This window comes from Chenopodium album, chromosome 2 (assembly GCF_948465745.1).
Source record: "Chenopodium album chromosome 2, dcCheAlbu1.1, whole genome shotgun sequence".
NCBI lineage: Eukaryota > Viridiplantae > Streptophyta > Magnoliopsida > Caryophyllales > Amaranthaceae > Chenopodium > Chenopodium album.
This window is the reverse complement of record NC_137835.1, coordinates 57568022-57579891: the sequence shown is the minus strand read 5'-3', so window position 1 is coordinate 57579891 and position 11870 is coordinate 57568022. Positions and strand designations below refer to the sequence as shown.

The 11870-nt window shown below is 39.1% G+C and overlaps 1 pseudogene; it reads right to left on the bottom strand.

Moving 5' to 3' along the window:
* Positions 1-1239: 1239 nt before the first annotated feature.
* On the bottom strand, positions 1240-11630 carry LOC145573179 (uncharacterized; annotated as a pseudogene).
* Between the last annotated feature and the right edge of the window lie 240 nt (positions 11631-11870).

Here is an 11870-nt window from a genome sequence, read left to right as displayed (position 1 = left end):
TAGGAATTATATAGGAAGCCAACAATTCCAATTCATCCCTCCGAACATTTGCCGGTTCATGCCTCCCAAAAATAGTGAGGCCGGCAAATCTTTGCCAAAGTTTGGGGACGGGATGTTGAATCCACGTCCCTTTGGCATGTTGGAGGTTTACCAAATCCTCCCCTGTTAACCTCTTGTAGACCACGGCGGTGTGGTCTTGAGAAGGTTCAATAGGCTTGTCCGATTTCAAGTCAAACAATTTACCAAATTCCTTTAAAGTTAATCTCACATTATTGTTCAACAATCGAAATTGGACGTGAGTGATAAGTGCATTCATTTTGATAACATTAAAACTTGATATAAATTCCAATGTTAAATAATCATAAGTATCGTGGCACATTTGAAAAAAAACACTCATGCCTATTCCCTTAAACAATTTTTCCACATATTTATCAAGACCTAACCTAGCTAAAGTAGGATGATGTATGAAACGGGTAGAAATTACCTGACGATCGATGAGGTTGATCATCCGAACCCGTTGCTCCTCTGAAACGATTACAACTTCCTCCCATCCCGGAATTTGAAGGTCCGGGTTGATTGCTGGTTGTGCCGCACTAGAGCTCTCACCCCTTTGATTTCTTGAACGCTTGGAGGCCATTGTCGTTGAAAATAGTAGAAAATTTGAGGTTTCTCTCTCTTAGGGTTTGAGAAAAATTTAGAAAAAAATTGGGGAAAATTAGGATGGAGTGTAGAGAAAGGTGAGGGAAGATGAAATATGTAAATTTTTTTTATTTTGGATGGAGGAATTGGAGAAGATCTTACATTGAAGTGAAAGTTTAAGGTTTGAAAATGGAGGTTTTAGAGAGAGAAAGCGAATGAAGAAGAAGAAATAAGGAGGAAATGAGGGAAGAAAGAAGAGAAAAGAAAATAAAGGGGGGTCGTCCTGATGGCGCGCCCTATCGGGCGAGCCTCGCCCGATCGGGCGTAGGTGTGATTCTCCAAAATTCAAGTTGCGCGCCCGATCGGGCGCGAACGCGAACGATTTTTCGCCCTTTTTTCTCGCCCGACGTTTCTTTTTCTTTTACTCGATTTTCCAAAAAATTTGCCCGATCGGGCGAAAATAACCCTGGAATCCACTTAGCTTGCGCGCCCGATCGGGCGAAATTTGCTTCGATTATTAGCTCACTTACGCGCCCGATCGGGCAATTTCGCCCGATCGGGCGAAATTGACCCTGAATTCTGGCTCACTTGCGCGCCCGATCGGGCGAGCCTCGCCCGATCGGGCCCGAGAGAGCCTTTTTCCTCCGATTTCGTTTCTTCTTCAAAATTTCTCTAAGTCTTTATACCCTGTGAAATTAATACCTGTACAACAACACTTAAAACCGGTGAAATATCACTCTCCTCGCCTCTCTCAAAAAATTAAAAAAAAAAAAAAAACAATAAAAAGGAAAAAAGGAAAAATAAGGAAAAGGAAAACTAGCCTATAAAGCATGAAATACGGGTTGCCTCCCGCAAAGCGCTGGTTTATCTAGGTCCCGCACGACCTTCTCACCACCTTGAAACTCATGTTGGAAGTGGAGTTAGGAGAGTCTCCTCCCCATCTCTAATGGTAGCACCTTCATGATACCTTTTCAACCTTTGGCCATTCACCTTGAATTCTTCACCTTTGTCATTCACCAACTCTACCGAACCAAATTTGTTTACCTTTGTGACAGTGAAGGGACCGGACCACCTAGACTTCAACTTTCCTGGGAAAATCTTCAATCTAGAATTAAAGAGAAGAACCTTATCGCCCGGTGCAAACTCTCTTGGTAGGATCCTCTTGTCATGCCACTTCTTGGTCTTCTCCTTGTAGATCCGCGCACTATCATATGCCGACAATCTAAACTCATCCAACTCGTTGAGTTGAAGGAGTCTCTTCTTACCCGCGGCCTTAGAATCCATATTAAGCTCTTTGATCGCCCAAAAAGCTTTGTACTCCAATTCGACGGGAAGATGACATGCCTTACCATAAACCAATCTATAAGGTGAAGTACCGATCGGTGTTTTAAATGCAGTCCGGTATGCCCAAAGTGTGTCATCAAGCTTCATGCTCCAATCTTTTCTTGACTTGGCTACTACCTTTTCTAGGATCGCCTTGATTTCCCTATTAGAGACCTCAACTTGACCACTAGTTTGAGGGTGGTAACTAAGCCCTGTTCTGTGATGTACGCCATACTTCTTGAGGAGGTTATCCAATTGTCTTTCATGGAAGTGGGTACCCCCATCACTAATAATAGCTCGTGGAACACCAAACCTGGGAAATATGATCTTCTTGAAGAGCTTAATGACTACCTTGGAATCATTCGTTGGTGAAGCTATGGCTTCAACCCACTTGGACACATAATCGACGGCTACAAGCATGTAACAATTCCCATTGGAAGATGGGAACGACCCCATATAATCGATACCCCAAACATCGAATATTTCAACTTCTAGGATGCCAGTTTGAGGCATCTCATGCCTCCGCGAAATGTTGCCAGTCCTCTGGCAAGAATCACAAGCCTGCACAAAAGTGTTAGCGTCTTTAAACATAGTAGGCCAAAAGAATCCTGACTCATTAATCTTGGCCACCGTTTTAGTGGGGCCATGATGTCCACCATAGGGTGAAGTATGACAACTGGTAAGGACGTCGTGAACCTCCCATTCGGGAACACACCTGCGAAATAATCCATCTGCACACTCACGAAACAAAAAAGGGTTATCCCAAAAATAATGTTTAACATCATAGAGGAATTTCTTTTTCTGTTGGTAGGACAAGTCAGGAGGTAGAGTACCACCCACTATATAATTAGCAAAATCGGCGTACCAAGGGTGATGCTCTACAACTGCATACAGGTTATCGTCAGGGAAAGAATCATCTATAGGTAAAGAATCCTTACCCTCATCATACCTGATATGTGACAAGTGGTCTGCCACTACGTTCTCTGCTCCTTTTTTATCTTTTATTTCAATGTTGAAATCTTGGAGCAAGATAACCCAACGGAGTAGCCTTGGCTTTGATTCCGCCTTGGCTATCAAATATTTTAATGCTGCATGATCAGTAAAAACAATAACTTTAGAACCAACTAGATATGATCTAAATTTCTCTAAAGCATATATAACAGCAAGAAACTCCTTTTCTGTGGTGGCATAGTTGACTTGGGCTTCATCTAAGGTTTTGCTAGCATAATAAATAGCATGCAAAACCTTATCCTTCCTCTGTCCGAGCACGGCTCCTAGTGCAAAGTCACTTGCATCACACATGATCTCGAAAGGGAGGTTCCAATCGGGAGCACATATGATGGGTGCCGATATCAAAGCCTGCTTAATCCTGTGAAAAGCCTCAAGACACTCGTCAGTAAAAATAAATGGGGCATCCTTGAGCAAAAGCTGTGTCAGTGGTTTAGCAATTTTAGAAAAATCTTTGATAAAGCGGCGATAAAACCCCGCATGACCCAAGAAGCTTCTAACTCCCTTGACATTAACTGGGGGAGGTAATTGCTCAATCACTGATATTTTAGCTTTATCTACCTGTATGCCCTTATCAGATATAATATGACCAAGGACTACTCCCTCTGTCACCATAAAGTGACATTTCTCCCAATTAAGCACTAAGTTGCACTCCTCACATCTTTTCAAAATTTTAGCGAGATTAATTAAACATGAATCAAAAGAAGAACCATATACGCTAAAATCATCCATAAAGACCTCCATAATAGACTCTATGAAATCAGAAAAAATGCTCATCATGCAACGTTGAAAGGTAGCAGGTGCATTACATAAACCAAAGGGCATTCTACGATATGCAAAAGTGCCATAAGGGCATGTAAAGGTGGTCTTTTCCTGATCTTCAGGGTGAATCGGAATTTGGAAAAATCCCGAATACCCGTCTAAATAGCAAAAGAATTTGTGATTAGCTAACCTCTTAAGCATTTGATCAATAAAGGGGAGAGGGAAATGATCCTTTTTAGTGGCGATATTAAGTCTACGATAGTCTATGCACATACGCCACCCTGTTACAGCTCTGGTGGGTATTAATTCATTTTTATCATTGGTTATCACAGTCATCCCACCCTTCTTTAGTACTACCTGCACAGGACTTACCCACTTGGAGTCAGAAATAGGATAGATGATACCTGCATCGAGTAATTTCATCACCTCTTTCTTGACTACTTCCTGCATGTTTGGATTTAATCTTCGTTGGGGTTGAATGCAGGGTTTATAATTTTCCTCTAGATGAATCCTGTGCATACAAAAATCAGGGCTAATACCCTTAAGATCATCAATACTGTACCTTATAGCCTTCTTATGGGTTTTGAGAACCCCTAGAAGTTGGGAAGATTGTAGGTCAGTGAGTGCAGTACTGATGATCACGGGGTGTAGTTCCTGCTCATCTAGAAAAACATATTTTAAATGAGAAGGGAGAGGTTTTAGCTCAGGTTTCTTGACCTCTGCAGGTTTTGATTCCTGAACTAAATTTACTACCTTCATTGTCTCCTTGGGGCTTAACTCTTCTAAGGAAAGAGCTTTTTCAATATTTTGTACCTCATTACCCCAAATGCTTGCATTATCGCTGGATAAATTCCCGCAGAGAACTTCCTCCAAGGGATCCTTAGCAAGAACCTGTGGCAAGCTATCAACACAAATATTGTCCATTATATCAATTGTATTAATATAACAACAATTTTCCTCCAACATAGGCCCTTTCAAAACCTTCCCTAAATTAAAGGTAACATTATCGTCGCCTACAGAAAGGGTCAGTTTACCATTTTTCACATCAATAATAGCTCCTGCAGTGTGGAGGAAAGGCCTACCCAATATAATGGGTATTTGTGTGTCCTCTGCCATATCTAAAACAACAAAATCAACTGGAATGAAAAATTTACCAACTCTGACAGGTACGTCCTCTAAAATACCTAAGGGATATTTTACCGAACGATCTGCCATTTGTAAAGTTATATTAGTAATTTTTAATTCCCCCATATTTAATTTAGCACATATAGATGATGGCATGACACTGACACTAGCACCCAGATCACATAAAGCCTTATCAATAAAAACATTCCCAATGTGACAAGGGATAGAAAAACTACCGGGATCCTTTAATTTAGGAGGTGATTTATTTTGCAAATAAGCGCTACACTCCTCTGTGAAAGCTACAGTTTCTACTTCATTAAATGCCCTTTTCCTAGTCAGAATGTCTTTCATGAATTTAGCATAAGCAGGTACTTGAGTGATTAAATCAGTGAACGGGACTGTTACCTGCAGGTTTTTCACAACCTCTAAAAACTTACCGAATTGTTTATCAAGCTTACTCTTCAGTTGTCTATTAGGGAATGGAAGCTTGATAACTGGGCTCTGCACAACTCCTCCCTTATCCTGCAATTTACCCTGCACAGAAACATTAGTAGGGTTAGTGTCTTTTTGTAGCCCTGCAGGGCTAGCAGGATTACCGTTTGATATAGAGGAATCTAGATTAGAAACTGGTCCATCTTCCTGTGGCATAGGAGGTCCATCATAATGGGAACCACTCCTTAGAGTGATTGCATTAGCATGATCTGTAGGATGGATAGGCTGTGACGGTAGAGCTCCCTGCTGACGGGATTGTAGGGTAGATGAAAGTTGTGCAATTTGATTGTCCATGATTTTATTGTGGGCTAGGATAGAGTCAATTTGCGCATCCCTACTCTCCATGTGCTTTTGCATATTAGCTAGCATCGCTCTAATTTCTGTCATGGCAGGGTCGGAAGATGATGAGGGTGATACTTGGCTTTTCTGGCCGGCATTAGGATGATAATATTTTTGCTGTGGTGGGGGTTGCTGTTGTGGTTGTTGTGGAGGTGGAAGGTTTTGTACATTGGTACTCCGGTATGAAAGGTAAGGATGATTTTTATAACCGGCATTGTAGGAATTGGAATAGGGGTTATTTTGCCTATAGGTTTGAAAGGCATTAACCTGTTCCATAGAGCTCCTACAATCTTGCTCCCAATGACCTACAATTCCACAATTTTCACAAAAAGCTTCATGGTTAGCAACAGCAGAAACATTAGCTACAGAGTTAGGAGTAGTAGTAAGATTATCTAATTTTTGACAAATAGAAGTTAATTGAGCTTGCAAAAAGGATACAGAATCGACATTATGTTTCCCCTTATTTGCAAACCCCCTCGGATTCCCATATTGGGAATTGTGTATTGCCATGTCTTCGATAACCTGTCCTGCATCATCCACATTTAAATTCATAAACCTCCCACTAGCTGGCGAATCTAGTACTGATCTGGAAGAATTTCCAAGTCCATTATAGAATGCTTGGATCAATTGCCATTGTGCTAGATTGTGGTGGGGGCACTCTCTCTGTAGATCCTTGAACCTCTCCCAAGCCTCATATAGTGTTTCGTCGGCCTCTTGAGCGAAGTTCTGAATAGCACTTCTTAGCACCGCTGTTCTCTTTGCAGGATAATATTTATTATAAAAGTTCAAAGCAAGAGTTTCCCAGTCAGTAATACCAAGTGCAGTTCTATTCAAACCATTAAACCATAATTTTTCTTTGCCACATAAAGAAAAGGGAAAAAGAATCTCCCTGATTTGGTCCTGCGTAACCCTGGCTTGTCTAATGGTGTTACAATATTGGCAGAAATCTGCGATGTGAAGATTAGGATCTTCACCCTTAGCTCCGCTGAACTGCTTCCTCTCTATCATAGTGATAAATTGGGGCTTGATCTCAAATTGAACTCCATCTAGAGCCGGAGTAGGAGTAAGGTGCGGGAAATCTGTGAGCTTCGGTTGCGAATAATCACTGAGTTTCTTCTGGGCCGTCATCTCTGATTCTGAATCTGAAGGAATATCTGTATCACTAGAATCAGTGGGAGGATCTCTTCGATCGTTGTCCTCCTCAGAACCCGCCAGAATTTGTCTGTAGAGTCTCCTTTGCCTATGAAAAGAACGCTCGATCTCAGGATCAAAAGGGATGTCACCTGATCTAGAACACCTGGGCATAAACAAAGAACTAAAGACAAATATGAGATTTGCCTCAAAGAACTAATGTTCTCTGAGGCAAAAGGGGGGATAATCTAGACTACAAAAATATAATCAGAAAATAAAAATAAAACCGTTTCCCCGGCAACGGCGCCAAATTTGGACAGGGTAAAGTCGTATCCCCTGATAAAAAATAATTACCTAAATCACTAACTACAGTAGATAGGGAAGTAGGGTCGAACTCCACAGGGAAACAAGTCTTTTTAATTCTAATTAATTGTTATAATCTAAATTATCTAAGTAACCAATATTTTAAATATGAATTCTATACTACGAAGGATGAGTTTAGGGAGAAAAGAATCAATAATAAGGAAACCTAGGGTCGCAGGTTCACCAATAATTAATATTCCGGGATAGAACGAAGCAATTAATAATTAACAATGCATCAATAACATGATTAACAGGCTCCCGCAATTTATTAACCAACATGGATCTAACAGGCTCTCGCAGTTTATTAGACCTAAGTTCCTATTAAAAATTAGCCTTTAATATTAAATCAACATCTGCTCGATTCATCAATTCAATATTGCTAAACATTCACAACCAAATTACATCTGCTCGATTCATAATCTAATTGCAAAGAATTAAAACAATTCAATAGGAAATTATCATGCAATATCAACAATCAATAATAACAAGCTATCCCTTCATATTAATTATGGATCCCCTTAAACCCTAGAATTAAACTACTCACTAATCATCATAACTAATCCAATCAAATAAACAATTAAAAACATAAACAAGAAAACAATTAAAATAGCTGAAATTAGAAAGGGAAGAAATTGTACCAAAACAAATCTGGAATTAATGAAGGAATTAAGTACAAGAGTTTAGAGAGAATTCTAGAGATAGAGAAATACTAAGTAGAGAGAGAAAGTCTAAGAGAAGGAAGTGATTAATTATCCGTACAAAACCAATATAAATATCTCCCCTAAAACACGAAATAAACAAAGATTAGGTTCTAACAAAACACGCGCCCGATCGGGCGAAGGGGGCGCCCGATCGGGCCCGCCTTTTTTTCTACGCCTATCTTTCAGTGCTGCGCCCGATCGAGACTACGCTCACCCGATCGGGCGCGCATCTCCTTGGCAGCTGGCATGCGACAGCTCGCCCGATCGGGCGTAAGCTTGCCCGATCGGGCCCGGCTTCATCTTGGAGGTTTGGACTTCGATTTGGGCTAGATTTCTCGGCCCAATCCATATTTCCTCTCGGGTCTCGAATACATGGTCCAATTGCCTCGGGCTCCGAAAATGGTCGTGATCCTCCGATGCTCGTAGTCGCTTCATAAAAATCCCGGGAAAATACTCCAAAGGTGCAATTCCCTGCAAAACTTAACCAAAACTACGAAAACACTAGAAAACACATATTAGTAATAAAAGTGGCCCCAAAGGGCCAAAAACACTACTAATTATGACCGAGGGACGGGGGTAAAATACTATATAAAATAGACATATCAGTTTTCTCAAAAATACCCATTTGTATCCAACAGGTTTTATACCTGCTGGTGTAAGGGTTATTTTTCCAAAAACTTCTCGTTTTTTAAGTGACTTTAACTCAGCCAACATTGTCTCCTTCCACTTAAGCCAATCACTCCTACGTCGACATTCTTCAACTGCTCTTGGTTCAACATCATTTTCATCAGACACAATGTCGATTGCGATGAAATTTGCAAATATTTCATTCACGATAACATCTTTCCTATTCCACTAAGTCTTGGTACAGATGTAATTCATTGAAATTTCATTGTTATCGATGTTTTGAACGTCTTGTTCATTCCCCGTAGGGCTGTCTTCTTGTTCGTGCCCTTTTATATTATCATCATTTTCTTTACTTTCATCCACATTTAGTCTTTCTTGACCTTCTAATTAACGGGGGAACATCATTAGTCTCATTTTCTATTCCATCCAATCTTTTCAATTTCCGTGGCTTAGAATCTTTTGAACCAAGTGGTCTCCCACGCTTTCTGCGTGCTTGAGATTCATTTTCTATGGCCTTATTATCAGTTGGGATTTCAATACGTGTAGGGGCATTTTCTGCTAGTATATGTGATTTTGTCACCTTCTTTGTGTCTACAAATGCATCAGGCAATTGATTTGCAACACTCTGTAAATGAGCAATTTTCTTAACTTCTTCTTCACACATATTTGTTTGTGGGTCTAACATCAACAATTTTGTTGCATTCCAAATAAGTTGACTTTCTTTTTTACGTGGGTCCACTTTCTCTCCCCCTAAGGCTGAGAATACTGTTTCATTAAAGTGACAGTCGACAAATCTAGCCGTAAATAAGTCACCAGTCAATGGTTTAAGATATTTCAGCCTTCTTTATGGACCCATTTTTTTTCGTTGGGGTAGAGCAATGGGAACATATACAACACAACCAAAGATTTTTAAATGTGAGATACTTGGTTCTCGACCACAAACAAGTTGTAGTGGTGAGAATTTATGATAAGTTGTAGGTCTTAATCTAATTAGCACTCCTGCATGTATTATAGCATGTCCCCAAGCAGATGATGACAATTTTGACCTCATTAATAATGGTCTTGCAATCAATTGCAATCTCTTAATGAGTGATTCAGCTAGACCATTTTGTGTATGAACATGAGCTACTGGATGTTCAACATCAATTCCAATTGACATACAATAATCATTAAATGTTTGGGATGTAAATTCCCCAGCATTGTCAAGTTTTATTTTTTGTATTGTATGATCTGGGAATTGTGCTCTTAATTTGATAATTAGGCAACATTTCTACTTGAAAGTAGACTGACATGTAACCATCGTATAGAAGCATCAAATAAACCATGAAATATCGAACTTGTCCGCTTGCCGGATTAATTAGCCCACATATATCTCCCTGAATTCTTTCCAAGAATTTTGGAGATTCAGTAGCAATTTTGTTCATAGATGGCCTTAATATTAATTTGCCAAGTGAACATGCAGAGCATGTTAATTCATCTGATCAAAGAATTTTGACATTTCTTATTGAATGTCCAACTGAATGTGCCATTATTCTTTGCATCATCCCATTTGCTGGATGCCCCAGACGATCATGCCATAAAATGTCAAATTTTTGTCATCAAACTTCTGGTTAGATACCATATTGATTTCCACGGGTCGTATGTTTATACGATATAACCCCGAAGAATATGCTGGCAATTTCTCATATATATGTTTCTTGCCATGTTTTTCTGCCGTGAGGCATATATACTCCTTTTGGTTTGTTGTCATTGTTTCTAGATGATAGCCATTTTGGCGTACTTCTTTAAAGCTTATGAGATTTCTTCGAGATTTACTCGAATATAAAGCATTATAGATTATTAATTTTGTTCCATTTGGAAGCATTATACCAGCCTTTCTAGATCAATCAATTAATTTAACTGACCCGGAAATAGTGTTTACATTTGCTTGAAACAACTTTAGTTGTGAAAAATATTTTCTATCCTTCAAGATAGTATGTGTTGTTCCACTGTCCACAAGGCATTGATATTCGGAACTAAATTCAGGCAAATCCATATCTTCATAAAATAAATTTGAGATTAGTTTAGAATAATATCATACAAAGTTTTATTGATGATAGGGATTAAAAGTACATGACTAGAAATTTAAAATACAGGACATAAAGAAAATACACTAAAACACAATATATGTTACATTAGTTGATGGGAAACCTAAGCATTGTTATTTTCTCCAAGGATGAAATCATTTCCAATTTCAGCATTATCCTTGAAATAATCAGATACGTCAAGGTTGGGACAAGGAGCATTTTCTTCATTGACATAATTTGCTTCTACATTTTTCTCTTTACCTTTTATAGAAGCTTGGTAAAGGTCCACCAAATGTTTGGCCGTAGGACAAGTACGTCCCCAATGCCTTGTCATGCCACATCTGTAACATGTGTCTTTTCCTTTTAAAGGAGTTTGTTTGTGGCTTCCAGATGACTGTCCCTTCTGTTTTTCAAAAATTTTAAAATTGTTGTTTCTTTGAAAATTACTTCCACCACGACCACGGCCACGGCCGCGATAATTCCCACGACCTCTTCCACGACCATTGTAATTTCCACGTCCACATCTTTGTGTAGCATTTGACTTGGGTGGATAAGAATTTGTTGCATTTTCCTCATGATGAGTGGCCAAAGACCTAGTTGGTCTAAGATTATGATTTCTCAACAAAAGTTCACTATTTTGTTCCACAACAAGCAATACACTCATTAATTCATTAAACTTTTTGAAACCTCTTTCACGATACTGTTCTTGCAACAGTATGTTGCTTGCATGAAAGGTAGTGAGTGTTTTTTCAATCATCTGTTCATCCGTGACTGGATGATCACAATATCTCAATATTGATATTATCTCATGTATAGTTGTATTATAATCAATTACAGATTTGAAATCCTGGAATCGTAAATTTGCCCAGTCAAATAATGCCTTAGGAAGGAACACCCTTTTGTGGTGTCCAAATATTTCATTAAGGCAATCCCATAATTCTTTGGGATCTTCAACCATCATGTACTCAATTTTAAGGCCTTCGTGTAAATGATGCCTTAACAACACTAAGGCTATTGTATTATCTTGTTTAGTAACAGGTATTACAACCGTCATTACAAAAGTGGTAGCATCAGCTGTTTGACTAAAGGGACTTTTATTTTCTTTAATTGAGCTTTCAAATTCATCATTGCATCCACTTCCATTCTAGAAATTTCTTCCTAGATAAATCTCGGATGCTGAACTGTCTTTTCATAAGGTCTCCCAATTTAGATACTACAAATTAAGTGATAATTAGTTTATAATAATAAATTTTATGTACAACACATATGTTTAGTCCTTCCATAATTATAGCAA